The sequence below is a fragment of the Dicentrarchus labrax genome, unplaced genomic scaffold, assembly GCF_905237075.1.
Source record: "Dicentrarchus labrax unplaced genomic scaffold, dlabrax2021, whole genome shotgun sequence".
Taxonomy (NCBI): Eukaryota; Metazoa; Chordata; class Actinopteri; family Moronidae; genus Dicentrarchus; species Dicentrarchus labrax.
Genome location: NW_026136706.1, coordinates 3339348 through 3356195, shown reverse-complemented (window position 1 = coordinate 3356195; position 16848 = coordinate 3339348).

Here is a 16848-nt window from a genome sequence, read left to right as displayed (position 1 = left end):
TTAGTTTCCTTCACTCTGGTGTCAGGTAAAAACTGTTTAAGCCTGCACATTTACTCACTGTTAAGACATCTTTTTATTAGTGACAACGTTTTCATTATAGATGGAACTTCTTCAGGTCAGAATGTTTTTTAAAAAATTTAAAACAACCCATATTTATACATATTTACACCAATAGGCTGTCAAGGTGTATGGTAGCAGGTATGGTTAATGATCCCAACCAGGACAATAATCCTCCAAGAACGATTGACAATACAATGAAGCTTCACTCTGACAACCAATGTAGGATCATTGCCAACATAAATGGGACAACCAGGATGTATTCCTTCGCCTCGGCACAGCAAGGCAGTTTGTAAAATGCACAGATGCCACTTTGTACTAAATACACCAAAATAAACAGCTGAAGCCTTATTCTGAAGGTCCAGTGAGGACATGGACACATCATCATATGCCACTTTGAATGGAAAAAGAAACATCCCCTGAACTAATACTTTTACCATATGAGGACTGAGTGGCTTCAAGTCATGATAGGGCTGTTTGCTTTAAAACCTAGCAACACCATCTCCTACAATGTAGTCCTGTTAGAAGGGGTTTGCTTCAATATGGAGGCAGGAAATAATTACAGTGGCCAATAACTCTTTCAACATACAAATAGGCATGTGGGTGTTTTGCTGAGATATTACGTGCAGAATGCAGAGAAATATAGGTGACTAGACATCAGATGATTGAAGAAATCTAATGAACATCAATACTGCCGAGGTAGCTCATGAATAAATACATGAAGCCTGACTGCAGTAATGTGTCGAAAGTGGCAGCGACGCGTAACTTATTCTCAATAATTAGCTCAGTGCAGCAATCAATAAACGTACCTAATGGAAGGAAGGCCCATACAGTAACAGCCACTGTAAGTATATCAGCATGGATCAACCACGGCGCTGTACGTACATTAAATCACTCTTGCACAGGGATGCAATCACACAATCACATACACACGAACAGGATCAGCTGTGTGAAATGACTGTGTGTCACATTGCACTCCAACACCATTCAGATTCACAGCTGCACTTGTGCTGAAAAGCAGTCTGTCGTCAAGCCTTTTTATTTGACAGCTGTTCCAAAAAGACTGCAGTCCTATCTATTGCTTTTTTATTATCAACATGCACTTTTTTCAACAGGCTCTAACACTTGGAGGACTTAAGGGATAAGGAAAATAGCGTATCAGTTACTCAAGCCCTGTGAAAATGCATGTAATGCTCTCCATAACCCTATTGTTAATGGAAAATGATCCAAGAACCACCCCAGCGTAGGCCACATATCTCTATAACTTATATGAAGTGACGGTCATTTGGGTGCCAGCGCTCCACAGGTCCCATCCTTTCTAATTTAATTTTGACCTTTCCATAAATTCACACCTATTTCCCAGCCAGAGATATGGAAGAGAATGATCTTTAGTATTTTATATTGAAAGGTTGTAATTGAAAGAGCGCCCGGAGCGGAGAAATTACAGGATATTCATTTTTTACACTGATACCCCCGAGAATTGCAGTGATGGAAGTGTGTAAGGACATCCTGCATGGCTCATTGCGAGGAAAAAACCTAGAGCTACTTCGGACCGTTCCATCAGGGCTCCCCTGACATGTAGAACATTATGTACACAATGCAGGGTAATGCTCTTTTGTATTTCTCATCCATGAAATTGTGCCCAATAAGTGGTGAGATTTAGGAGGGACGGCTCCGTCGTCGCCTTCTGCAATTAAGTAAAGCCACACAGGAGAACGGCTGGCTCTCCTTTCTCCTGCCACACAGGAGTAATTTGAGAAAGCCAGCCTTGAGGCTGTCCTTTAACAAGCTCACCCAGATCGCCATATAGTACACCACTCTGGAGGCAGCTGGCTTTAAGTGGCTGTATGTCATTCTGAAGACCAACTGACAAACACACACGGCCCCACTTACAATGTGAAACTCTGAAACTATATGCATCAAGATGCCATTTATAATGCAGCAACTACAATATGTGAGTCCTGCTTTTTACAGGCGTGCAGCACTGCTGCTCATGAGCAAAAAGAATCATTTGGAAAATGCTGCCGTGCTGATGCAAGATAGATGCAGTGGGCTTAAACTGTTTCCACAAAGACTCCCACTGTACTCTCAATGCAGCTGGCTCTGGGAAGGCTTGTGTGTTTGTCAGCTGGCACTCAAGAGCACCGTACATGCACGGTCACACTCACACACATGTGATGAATCTGTGTATCATATTGTCCTGTCTGCTCCAGTCCTGCTGCACTGCTGCGCCTTGGTTTCTCCACACACAAAAGGAAATATCCTTCATCACAAGTACGGGATAAATGCAGCCGAAGAGAGGGGAAAAGGCAAATTGCAAAGAGAAAAGGAGAGCAGAAAGGGAAGTGGCCTCTTGTTTGGCGTGAAAAGAAAGAGGGTGCACTCCAACCAGAATGAGGGGTCCATTCGATTTGCAATTACCCCCCAGATGATCAGCCAGTGTTTGAAGTTGATTGGCTTCCTGGAGTCTGCTGGGGGAGAAAGTTGTAGAGCGGTCTGTGACCCCTGCCGACCTCAGGGCGAGCGCCGCATGACCTGGGAACCCTGGATGCACCCCCATGTGCATCAGTCATGCAATCCATCCTTGTCAGACGTCAGACAACAGATGTCGCTTCCTGTTGGCTCCATCTTACCCGGCGACCCCTGACCTCGCCGCCACACGTAGCAGAAGACGCAGAGAAGCATGTAATGTTAAATAGAAAGTCAAAGATACATTGACATTGGCGTACACGTGTGGAGACATGAATATACACAGGCACACATGGACATAAAACTCATACGTGTCTCTAACGGAGTCTCAAACACACAACCAGCACTTACAAAGACCTTTTGAAACCTACGTTGAGCAGCTGCGTTAAAGACAAATCTAATTGACCTGCCCCAGCAAAGCCCTGTAATGCAATAGAAACTTAAGCCCGGAGATCACCACTGATGGAGAACTAATGCTATCCCTCTAGCACAGCAGATGACCAGGGTGTGGATTTAAAAGGCAGATTTGATTACCTCGTGTTAGTAATTGGCTAATGTGTGAAATAGGAAAGTATGTGAGAGAGCAAGAGGGGAGAGACAAAGAGCAGGAAATCAGGAGAGAGAATATTTAACAGTCATCATCGTCTCTTGGAAAACATGATGCACCATGATGAGTAAAAAACGTGTGAAAAATGTTTTGTGACTTCGGAAAACAGGCGACGACATCATTTCAAATACTTAGTTGTCGCAGCCTGACAGCAATCTGTAGTAAATGTTTTTGCCCCTTTTTTGTTTTGGCTTTGTCTACCAGCGTCAGGCTAATAAAATACCCTTTGGAACCGAAAACTGAACTATATTGAATTGAGGAACGGAGAGAAGCAGATGGGAAATTGAATGAATTCTTGGTGCCTTTTCAATCTCAGCTGTCTAACACATGCAGTTTCCCCCCCCTAAATTTCCCCTCAGTCAATATTAATCTTTTACTTGTGACATTTGCGACACCGTATTTAGATTAGATTCCTTGATTTGTTCCACAATCTGCAGCACTGGGCTGCGTCGTTCAACAGTCTATTTGTACTGTTTTTTACATTGGTTTGTTTGTTCTGGGACAGTGCTACTGTTGAAGCTACACCACCACAGTAAGGGTTCATTCATAATGAGGAATAATCTTCATGAAACAGAAAACATTAGCATGTGCACCATAGACCCGAATCACTGCAGATGTATTTAACATAACCTTCAAAACAAGGAACTTTGCACTTTGGTTGCCCCGAGCCAAAATTACAGAAAAACATAAAGGGGCACTCCATAAAGTTAAAAAATAATGGTGCAAGTTGCAGAAGCAGTGGCAGAGATATTGTGACTTTTAGTCCCTCGTAGGATCCAACTTTTGTAAGATTGACTCATAAATTTCCCATAATGTAGCCTGTGTGTATCTGTATATTTGTAATGTTCTGTTACCTGGGGGGCCTATATCTCAGCACTTCACAAGAAAAGCAAATGTAAAGTAAATTGTCAGGGACAAGAAAACATAGAATGTTTTCAAAAAAGAAGCCTATTAAGTCTTGTTAAAAATTATTTTAATTATTTTAATTAAATACATAATACAGACAGAATTGTATAAAAAGTTGACTCGATTTACACAAAACTTCTTGCAGTTATTTTGTGTTTTAATTGAACACTTTGAATATAATATGAAATATCCATATAATGTCACTTAGGGGTCATCCGTTTACTAAAGCACATATAAAAAGGGTCCTTTCAGGAAAAGGCTGTGAACCACTGACCTAGGGACTACGAATGTAAATTAGCCTTCTTGCTAACTCTTACTCACTTTACGTCTTTTGTTTTCACATTGATGTTCATTCATGTTTTAGGCTTAGTTGTAGTCCATGTGACAAGTAAAGCGAAACCTCCAATAACTACATTTTAGGCCACATAGGCTCAGTGGAAGTTGTGACTACAACATTGACATATTATCACCTTCTAAATAAATATGGCAAACTAGTTAGCAAACAGTTCCTTATTTACACACCCAGCAGTTCCACAGCAGGATTATCGTTGATTTGGAGCCATGTTTGCAATGCACAATGCTTTTATTTGCATTAAATGTAACATTTATTATTGTGTCCTCAATATGATACTATAACTGCACTAACATAATACAAATGATGAGGTCTAGTAAGGATTCTTTAACCTAACTCTGTTCCTAACATAGACCACAACTGTAATCCCATTTGAATCATGTTAGTGGGAGTCATAGTAAATCAGCCTTCAAATAAAGTGCGATCAAAAAATGATATTTTCCCGGGAGATAAGCTCACGAAGGCTCTCAAACATACAATGAACATCAGAGGTTGTTACAGAATTTTATTTTACCCTAACTCATCCTGTGAAACCTATATGTCACCTAAAACTATACAGCTGCACCATATATTGGGACAATAAGCAGGCACTTTCACAGGAATGATGAAGAAAACGGCTGCATCAGCCTTTATCCACTTGAGGAAAATAACTAATACGGCAGAACATAATAATGACAGGAATCCGCCCATTCATCAAAATGAGGAACAGTGTAATTTCTTCGCTCATCAAGCACCAGTGACCCTCTGGATGGGAGAACTTTATTACAGCTGGCACTTGAACAGCACAGAATTATGTGCATGCGCCACACAGTCATAGAATTAATGTACAATGTCTGTTCACCACTCCACATGTGCACATAGAATCAGACAGAAAGACACAATGTCACACTGATGTACCAGGATTCATAAAAAATGTGTGGAATGTGCTCGATGTTGTACATATAATAGACTACAATGGAATTGAGGCTGTGGGGGTCAAGAGTGTCGATGCAGATACTTTCACAACACTTAGAATACAAGGTTTTATTATATTCATGGGCTCTAACTCACGTCACTCCCTCACCCTTAAAGATCAGTGCTCTCACACACATAGATCACTCACTGGTTGAACAGAGAAACGCTACTGCAGCTCGGTGCACCTTGTATTTCATTGCATACGTAGAAATATGTTCAGTGTGCTTTGTGGCCAACAGATTTTGGTTTTGAAATTAGAACTACACTGAAATTAAAACCTGACTACCATATATAAATATCGGGACAAACCTTTTTTAAAAAATATATTATTATTATTATCTCTTTTTATTTTCAATTAAAAAAAAAATTAAATCCCAATTTTGGTTTTCTCATTTCAAAATGAAAATCTGTTGGCCGCAGTACACTGACCAAAAGAGCACCAAATCAAAGCATTTCCACATGCTGCTTACTGGAAGGGTTATACTATGTAAGGAGTAAAGATTATGCGGGTTATGTGTCTTGGAGAGCCAGATGCATTAACACCTTTTCAACATCTGGCTAGGATTTGTCTCAAACCAGAGCAGAGCTGGTTTGAGGACTTCTTGGATGCATTTCCACTTAGCTGTTTTGAGATGTGCCAAGAGACATTAAGTTTATCTTCGGCCATGGCCAACTGTTTTAGATAACTTAATATTTAAACAGCATTATTTTTTTAGGAATATCAAAATTAAAAGACGGTAAGTTTTTGGTGCCAAACTCTCAGAGAATTATAACCCAACAGTGTGACTGCAACAGTCTTTGACCTTTTCCAGTTAATTATTTTGGTTTTTGCAGCACATTTAGTGTATGGTTCATTCTCACCACTGTCAACAACCTAATCCCCAGCAGCATGAAGCAAATTCATTAATTAATTAAAAATAAAATATAATTAAGGCTCTCTGTTAGGAAGGTAGCACAAAGTGGGTTATTAAAAGGCAAAGCTAACTCGCGATGAAATTCGAGAATCTATCAGCTAAGGAGCCAAATAGTTTTCTCTGTGTGGACCAAAAAAATAACCTAAAATAAGAAAGGATATTCTTTAAAATTTAAGAAACGGAAAACATCATCATGTGCAGATAGAACCAAATCACAACCAAATACTATATAAATGGAGAACTTGGCACTTTGGTTGCCCCGAGCCAAAATTATTGCAGTTAAGTAACACTGTCTATTTTTTATCATACTGAAGGTCATAGTTAAATGTAAAATGTTTAAAGTGAGGCAGACCAGAACTTTAGTTTTTACCAAATTTGGTGAAGCTGAGTACCTTAAATATCTGGAGTGACGGAGAAAAGTGGGGCAGCCCCGACGTGAACTTCTAATTTCCTCCCGTTGTTTTCAGAGGTAATACATGGGTGAATAAAGTTCAATAGATTCCAAAATGCTAAATAAATAGGATGTTCTCAAAGGGGAATATTTTAAATACTACAGAGGAAAATATACAAAAGAGTAGTAGAACCAAATCAAAGCCCAAAGCCAACGCAGAACAAGAAACAGTTTATAATCACAACATCTAAAAGATGGAAGAACAAACTGAATGTATTCCTTTTTTCTCTAGTTCACAGGAGGAACCACAACTTAGCAGCATGCTGAGTGTGATCAGGGACTCATAACTTCTCAGTAGCTGTGATGGAGAAATGGATGATTTTCAGCCAACACATTATTTAGTTCAAGTTCTTCTGTGATTTTTCCAGTTGAATCAGATTATTCACCATAAGGTTATGATGCTGTGAGTCAGATTGTTCTCCTGCTTTGCTTTACCGCAGTATTTAGTCATTCTATATGCTCCTGCACAGGTCGTTCATCTCTGGATTTGAAAAGAAAAGTGAACCGTAGAATAGCCATGCCTGCAGAGGATGAATTCATAAATCTCCCCGCACTTCTCCTCACTCACACCCTCTCTTTTTCTCACTCACAAAGACAAATGTCTGGTTATTTCTGTGTATTGCTGGAAGTGGTTCTATTTTATAGGTGTGAGAAATACAATTGTGTGAGATGACAGATCAGGCGAAAATTAGATAACCGTGTCATCCTGTGTATTGTTTGGTTCTGTCAGGAGTTACTGTTATTTCTGGTGTTTGAATTTAGGGGCACGATCCTCAATCAGGTTTTCGAAGATGGAGGAAAGTCTATCCAAAAAAAGGGCAAAGTCATCCGGCAGTCGAAAATACAAGTGCATCACATACCAGCAGAACCTTGTAGTGTGCATTTTTAAAATTTTAATTATATATTTATTGTCGGCTTCACCATGCCATATCTGTCACACCTGTATTTTGGTGCAGTTGATCTAAACCAAGGAATATAATGGATACAATGGTTCATGTTTAAACTGGTCTCCTAATAATAATAAGTGTGAAAGCAAACTCGACCAGGGCCGCAACGCCCTGGGGCTGATTCCTGATAACAATTGATGGTTAAGAGAGTATTTATACAAATGCTCTTAAGCGAGCGCACGCTGTGAGGGTTTCTTAACGTCGAATACACTTTAAAGTCAAACATCCAAATTAACCACCACCACACTGCAGGCGAAAGGTTTGCTTACAGTTTTTTTATTTTATCTGGTTTATTTTAGCTGACAATGACACAAAATTTTCTCTGTTTTTTTCTGTTTGCATCATTTTCACATCTTTCTCCATTTGCCACCCACTTGCCTCTCCTTCATGGCTCTGCCACATCTCTTCTCGTGACTGAGTTGTGGTACACGGGCTGCATGTGAGACGTATCGTAGAAATCAACAACTTTTTTATCTGAACCTCAATTCTTAATTGGCGATTTAATGCTTGGAGTTAACAACCCTCAGTTTAGTGTGACATGCTTACATCTGCAAACACCTCTAATGAACAAACAAAATGAACAGCAGCATTTTGCAACAACCCCCTGACAGTGGGCTGTCCAGATGCTGCTGAGTTGATCATTACTGAAATCTTGTCTTGCACAGAGGCAGGTAAGTAAAATGGAGACGGTTCACTTACGTGCTGCAGGTGTTGGTTTTCTAGAATCACAAGCACATTTTACAGTATCTACCCACATTGTCAGTCACATGAAGTACATGCATAAACACATGTACGCCCATTTAACACACACAGTATTTCCCTCCTTCAATCTGCCGTCCATTCAGTGTAACAGTGGTGTGCCAGTGTGTGGGGTTCATAATAATGGGTTGGTTGGTTGGTGGCAGAGGGGGGTTGACAGAGCGCCTCACATGTATTAGCGTGGTACAAGCTCACTGATGAGGCCCGCTGAGAGACTAGCAAACTGCCTCATCTCGGTGAACAGGCTCACTCTGTGCAATGGGACTTGATGAGAGATTACATGATTCATGGTTCCCATTGGCTTTCCATTGCAGATAACTCCATTTCCCCTCTTTGTCTGTTTCTCTCAAACTGAGGCTGACGGTGGTAGGACTGGTATTTAAGTCGCACCAGATGGCAACAAATTTTCATTTTTCATTTGGATTGTATATGAAACGGAGGAGAAATGGCAGAGAGATGTTTGACGTGTTGCAGTTGAAGGAGTCGCATTAACCGCTGCAACATTAGGTGATTCATTGAAAGAGGAAGAGGGCGATTAATAAACTCTACTGCTTTTTACATGTGTGTGTTTCTCGGTGACAATGACTTGCGTCGGCATGTCCCAAACATCAGCATTTGTTTCCTATTACCCGTTCGGATGAGGAGAACATTCCACATCTTACTGCAAACGTCTGTCATAATTAAAACTTCCCCACTAAAGAAGAAGTCAAAGGGGTCAAATGCTTTCTTTCAGACACACAGGGAAACATCAAAGGTCACAGCTTTGAACTTTAGCTGCCATAGCTGGACAGAGCAGCGCTGACAGCTCATTCATAAAGTCAGAGAGTGCGTGAGAGCGCCGCGGCGGTTACAGTCGCTCGCTTGATTTATTAGTGCAGCGCAAGCATCCGCTGCACATTTGTTATCCTGCTCTCCATTTAAAAAGCTCATTCATTACACATTAATTAGTTGTTGATAACAGCCCCTATACACCACAGGACAATGCCAAAACACTGGAAAGATGGTCGAGATCGGGTGTGTTGCCAGAGTCTGTATTAACTTGGGAGTCCGTGAAAGTTGATCACCCGTACAGTTGGCTGCAGTGGCGGCTCCACTGGGGCTCGTACTGTAATGTGTAAGTCATAAACACAGGAACTAGAGAACTGCATTAGTCAAGTAAGTGCTAATGGCTTAAGAGGCTTTCATTCGTGGCCTTTGCAAAACATAAAGTGTATTGGAAATAATTTTGGCCAGTTGGGAATTTGTTGTAAATGTACTGTCAACATATATTTGGCAGGTAATTATACAAACAGTGTTTTCCAGCTGGGGTTACACAAAATGGCTGAACACACTCAGAGAGAGGAGTATATTGACGCACAGCTAGTTGATAACAAGACAGGAAGTCCTCTGTTAGATAAACTGTTAGATAAACTAATGTAAAATGTTGGCCTGATTTTGCCATATGAAAATGGCATCACCAAAACACACAAAGACCATAAATGTGATTCAGAAAAACACATAGACACCATCAGACAAATGTCAACCTGCTGGTGGCGCTAGACGAAAAGTCACAGGGGTCACTAATGTTAATGTGCTCTATCCCCTGGGGACCATGAATGCCTGTAAAAATGTTCATATTTAATGAACCGATGGACTCACCAGAGCCATGCCACTATCATGGAGCTCAAGTTCCATGCATACACAATTTATAAGGCGTAATTAATAGGCATTTACGCTGAAAATAGCACTGAAAGGTTATAGCTCTCCAAAGATTAACATAGAACTACTCCGCAGGTCTAGAAGGATCCTCCTAAGACCCGACAATTCATATTCGTCGTCTGATGGGGACCTGAGGCCTTTATTTCAAACACCATGCACACAGTCTAGCTGAGTCCTAATGTCCCGTGAAAAGGATGTCCTGGGCTTTCCAGTCATGTAACACACATGGAGGTGTGGCCAACTGAGCTTCAGAACATCTTCTGTCTTTTTTAAATGTCAGGAATTACAGCAAGCATGTTTTAGGCAGTAAAATCTAAATGGCAAACAGAAAAATGTGTTAACATTTTACTCAACTTTATAAAGCATGGGGTGTCCGAGTCACCTGGTAGAACTGGCCCATGTACCGAGGCTGAGTCCTTGCTGCAGCAGCCATGGGTTCGACTGTCACTATCAATTAAAAGGCAGCAAAAGCCCCAAAAAATTGAGAAAAAAAAACGTACAAAGAATACAAAGACACACTCATGCAGCTGCCCACAAACTACACCCAATCGTGTTCCTGCGGCCGGGAGAATCACCTTTCAGCCTTTGTTAGGTCTGTGCAGTCGGTCTGCTTTTGCGGATATTCTTTTTTATTTCTGTATCTGCTTAAATCTCACCTGCACAATTTGCTTCTTTTCTATTATTTGTGATTCTGTTGTCTAGTCTAATAAATCTACTATGTGATCATCATCATAGTGAACATAAGAATGCAGTGTTTTTGTTAGATTGCACACATGAATAAAATCACCTTTTGATTGTCAGTTGCCGGAGACACTACCTTGCATTAGCTTCATGTCAGAGCAGTAAATCACTATGGATACACACGATGCTTATATGATATAGTATAAATACCCATCACATCAACCCTGATGCTGATGGAGACATACTTTTACATTAAACATGCTTGGAAGGACATTTCACATCACACTACAAAAAGGTGCATTTCTCATTTTGCGTCCTTGACATCCATCCTTGGACTGATGGAACCCAACCGGACGGAAAATCAGTGAGTTTGTGAGGCATGTGCTCAGAAGATGATCTGGATTTAGGGTGTCGCACACTGGAAATCCTCCATATGATGGATAATTGTTCCCTCATCTCCCTCTCTCATCTGCTCTCACATTGTCGGGAGCACGGGACAGTCCCAAAGGTGTGATCGTGGCGGGGGAGCCGGGTCATTTAAAGTGCATGGCACATTTCCCCTGGCAAAGATCATGGGGTTAACTTTTATAAGTGGGGGGGGTTGGAATTGTTTGGAGACTAATCTGTCACACCCTGGATAGGAAAGGCCACATCAAAATGCCTTCATGTCCCGTTCTTTTCCGCTGGCTAACAGTTCTTGGCTAGCGGGTTAATCAGCTTTCATTTCGTGCTGGGGTTTGGGGAAAACATGAGTCCTCAATAATAAGACATGCTTGACCCTCCCTTCCAAAAGCTGAGGAGGGAGGTGTGAACATCAGCTGGCAGGACGTCTGCCCGCTGAACAGACCTAGCATGACATAAAGTTCGCTGAAAGGGAAGCGCTGACAAAGGGCTGCCAGGATCGGTCATCGGGAGGTTTTTGGGTCAATCTCAACTTAGTCAGATTTAGCTCAACATATTTCGTCAACAACAATAATAATTCGCTTCTGGATTCATTTTTTTAAGACAGTTTTCTGCCATCTGTATTCTTTCACATGTGTAGACAAGAATCATTATCCCATATTAATATTTAGCTCATGTCGGGTTCATGCAGAGTTCAAATTAAAGTGCACAACGAGATTATGATTCAGTAAAAAAAAAGTCTGCACATATTTCCTGCATGTTTCACAAGGTTCAGTGGGCTAGTTTGCCTCCAGTAAATATTGCAATCTCTCTCGCTCCAGTTAAGAGACGTTAAAGAGGCAGCCCACACAAATCAAGACTTCCTCTCCGTCGCTGGTTTCGTTCATACTTGTTTTGTTTGAAATGAAAAATGGAGAATAATTAGCATAGCAATATAATTTACATTAATGTGATTTATGTATGCATGTTATTTGTAAAAAGTTTTAAAAAAAGAACCCATTCATTTGTAATTATGCTAATTTGAAAGTGTGAGAAAATTATGGATGCTTTCTTTCCCCTCCATTAGACCTTTTCTCACAGTCATATCTTAATTATGTTTGTACATTGACAGCCATATAGCTCTTCCTACAGATACTTTTCATACCTTTTTTGAGAGACAGACTGATAAACTTATTGTTAAAAACTTTGATCACTGTGTAAGGGAATTATATGTGACACTGAATACATGCACTGCACTTCAGGATGCAAGTTTTTGGCTCATATCTTAATTTATGTTTGTACATTGGCACATTTTTGGAGCTCTATTGCTCTTTTTACAAATACACTTTTATACCTTTTTTGCTGACTGACACGCACTGATCAAGATACTCAACAGTAAGCGAGAGGAAATCACATGTGACACTGAACACATGCAAAAGCCCACTGCACCTCAGGATGCCAATTTTGGGCTCCCCTCTCTCCTGACTTCGGGATTAAGCTCCGACTGCGGCTCGCCGCCGGTGGCAGTTATTGAACCCTTCTTTCTCTTCACAGTGGCCCACGTGAACACTGTTGGAGGACAAGGCATGTAACATGTTCCAAGGGCTTCGACAAATTGGTGAAAAATTTATGGCGGGGGGAAAACGGCTCAAGTGTGGCTGTCTGAGCGCTGGCCCGGCCTTGTCACTCGCGCTGTCCCACAGTAGGAGCACAAATGGCAAAGCACAGACAGACACCGACACAGGAAGGCTTCTGAGTGCTCAGTATTCATTATTTAGTGCAGTAATGTAGTGAAGAGGAAATGCAGTTTGTTCGCAAGAATCCATCTGCAAGTAAACGCTCATGCAATTTCATTTGCTTTGGAGCTGAATGCCGTTTGTATCAGATACTAACATTTTGATCCATTGGCATGGTAATTAATTAACTAATGATTGAATTTTATCGGCTATACTTGTGGAAGCATATCAGCACAGGTAAGATGGTTGTTGTGATGTTATTTTGTCTCTTTGTCAATTTTTATGTCAGTGATGGTAATAAATCTTGAGTTACAAGTCCCCACAGATGAGTCGGAGCTATGAATCACAGTTTTACAGCCGGCTCAGGATGCTGGTTGTGGCAAAGCAGTAACGACTGGAGGCACTCACATGATGAAGTTATCATTTAACATGTGAAAATCAAAAGATGAATACCATAACAGACACGTATGAAATATATACAGACTCATTTTGCAAACAGAGACACATCCACCTACCCCACACACACACACACACACACACACACACACTCAGGGCCTGCAGCTATTATCCATCAGCTTGGGTTCAGCACTCGGAACAAATTTCTCTCTCATCATTTATCTAGATTCTTTTACGAAGCTCTCCGGCATCACATGCGAGCCGTCAAGCTCATTTCTCCTCCCACTAATCCCTCCATTTTAATGCTTGTCCACATCGGGCTTGGCCACATTAAACCGATGATTAATGATGTATTGATTGGACTGTTTTCTACCACCGAGCCAAGGTGCTGAGTTGACAGCACACTTGCTTATCTGAGCCACCCAGCTTGCCAGAGGAGAATGTTTCCTGCGGGAAAATAAAGGCCTGGAACATACTGGAGAGCTGAGACACATTTGTACACTTTTGTTTTCCAACTGAGCATTCAGATAGACACCCATGTAATAAAAAAATAAAAAAATCTGTGATAGATGTTTCCCATTTCCTTGTCAACTGAAAATCATCCTTTTGTGTAATTACCCACGGTGCTTTTCGAAAAAGTGTTTACGGAGCCCCCACAAGTCCAATATGAAATAAATAAATCATGAATTAAAATTAAAATCACATGAAAAACATGGCAAAATATATCAAATAGGTAATACATTGTGAAATAAATGAAATTCCATCCATTACTGCAAATATTCTATTAATTTGTGTTTCATTATAGATTATATTTTTTGTATCGTCTGAGGGTCCTTGACATCAAAAAGGTTGAGAAACACTGATACACATCAGGCATTTAGTTATTCCATAACTGTCTATACTGTGGATTAGTGGATTAATATGAAACCAGAACATATTTATTCCTATACATTATTTCATCGGTCTAACTGTAAATCATGGTAAACTAAAAATATTCCCCATTCTTCAGGGAACCCCACAGCCCGGGTTGAGAACCATTTCCTCTTTAATGAATACTGAATAGTTGACTTCATAGTGAGCAGTGAAATGAGATTTAAATAGCAGAAGGTAATGGACGCTATTGTTAATTACAGTTCTCAGAATGTACACACTCAGAATTCAGACACTCAAATAAGCAAATGTAGTTTTCTAAATACAGTTTCAAAGTCAAATAATTTTATGTGACAGTGGAGTTGTCCCCAGTGACGACCTTTCAGCCAATCACATGTGACCTCAACCTCACTATTGGCAGGTTCACTGAACTGTTAGCCAGCTGGCTCTTGCTAGCTAGAGCAATGCCAAAACTGGTTCTGAACCAACCAACTAAGCTGTAAATGAAAAATGGTTTTTACACATTCTACTAGATATTGTTAGCAGACAATAGGCTAGTGCAGATGCTACAGACAATACAGTATTTTTGTGGATTTTTTAGGACTAATAGCAGATGAACTTCACTTTCAGAATTATGGTTACTCAAATAAATTATTGGTGGGTAAATACAGTGCACTATAAACTAAATTGGGACAGATTTTGCACACAGCTAGCCTCTCTCTTTGGTTGCTGTAGCCAAACAGATCTAGCTAGCTTGCCCTAGCAGTTGATTAAGCTGCTGTGGGCACATGTGATTTACTTTGAGGTCAGAGGGGAAATGTCAGTAAAAGTTACACATAAGTCTCAATTATGTATTTAATATGGAGTATTTGGGGGCCTTATTATTTGGGGTTTCAGAATATTCATTATATTTGACGTACGCGGAGGATTTTCAGCTTGCTCTTCCCACTCATCATTACGCTGTGCATACGGCCATCAGCCGATTCTCTCCTGGCCTTTGCCATTTTGAAGAGCGTATTTTAAGCAGGGGAGAGTAAATTACCTGTATGGAGGTGACATTTCCATCTAATGTTCACTTTGAGGCGAAATTGGTATCTTCCCCAACTGCACAAGGTGAAAAAAAAAAAAAGTTTGATGTTCTCTTTCCATTACATTTCCCCCCCCCACTCACCTACTTATTATTTGTCTGAGTCACACTTGCTTTCTCTCCTGCACACCCTCTTTCTCTTTCATGACCCACGTGTGCTTTTTCAGCAGCAATCCATTACCTACTCCACATCTTCCTCTCTCACTCTCCTGCAATCTGAACACTGTGCACTTGCTTGTTCCCCCTTGTATCACCCACCATCGCTCTCTCCTTCACCTCCTCGCCCTCAGCTCTCGGCGAGCGCCTTACTTTCTTGTGTCTCTTCACCTGCGATCCGCCTTTCCCTTATCTCAGATTTCCTCTCTGATTGGCAGATAAGTATCATTTTGGAGGACCTCCACAAGTCGCTGCCTTCTCATTTCCTGGCTGAAATGGCTTTTCTGCCTATTTGCACTGTCAGTGATCATATAGAACGTTCCATCCATACAGCGTTGATTCCTATCTCCTCTACAGATACAGTAAAAGAGGAGGGGAGATTTTGAGAGTGAAGCAGCCTTGTCACCTTTAAAGGATGGTGTTTTCTCGTCCTCTCTTCCTCCCCGAAATGTGTGTTCTTTGGTTTTGGTAGTAAAAGGTCACAGAATTACTCTCTGCTCAGCACTGTAGTGAATACGATGTGTGACTGTGACATAAGAGAGTCTCCCTGCATGAGTCCAAGGGCCAAAATGTTTTTTGTGTAGGAACACAGTTGTGGATAGCGTCTGATTTCTCATCATTTCAGCTGTGATGTTGCTCATGCTGTTCGGCTGATGTCTCCATACTGCTACCAACATATCACAGTGCAAGAGTAAGCACCGGGAAGCTTATTTATATAGACCAAAAATCACTTCACCTTAGAGGGATTTACAATCTCTTCAGTGTAACACCCGATATCCATTTACCCTGAATTCAGATGAGGTAAAACTCTTTTTCCTGACGTCTTTGTCAGGGAACAAAAGCAAGAAACCTTCAACAATAATAAAAAGGTAGGATCCCAATAGGTGTGGAATATAACGAACAGTCCCAAAGCCTCCACACACAAGAAGTGACATCTTATATTTAAAGTCCCCTTGTACTCAAAAATCTGTTTTTATTCTTGTTGCTACAGTTGGATGTTTGATTTTCACTGTGCAGAATGATGTGTATGCAGACTTTGACACTGGAAGGATGTTTTCACATTCATCTGCTGAAAGTGGAAAGTTTCTCTGTGCTCATTGAAAGTCGAGCATGACATGACATCACAAATAGTTTGTATAATTTCCATACTGGACCAGGATTTGACTCCCAGTGTGAAACCTGAAGCCACTAGTGCATATACAGAATGGACTTTCCAGTGAAGTAGGAGACATCTTGTGTCCAGCAGTAAAACTTTAGAAATGAGATTTGCATATTCATAGATTCTGAAGTACTAATGAAGTAGAAGGAGTAGCCTATTTAAGGAGTTTAATGTGGAAATTATGCTTTTTTTGCAGAAGGAAACATATCAGGCACATTATTGTTCCAAGCAGACTATTTGTATATGTCACACTACATGACTGGAGGGG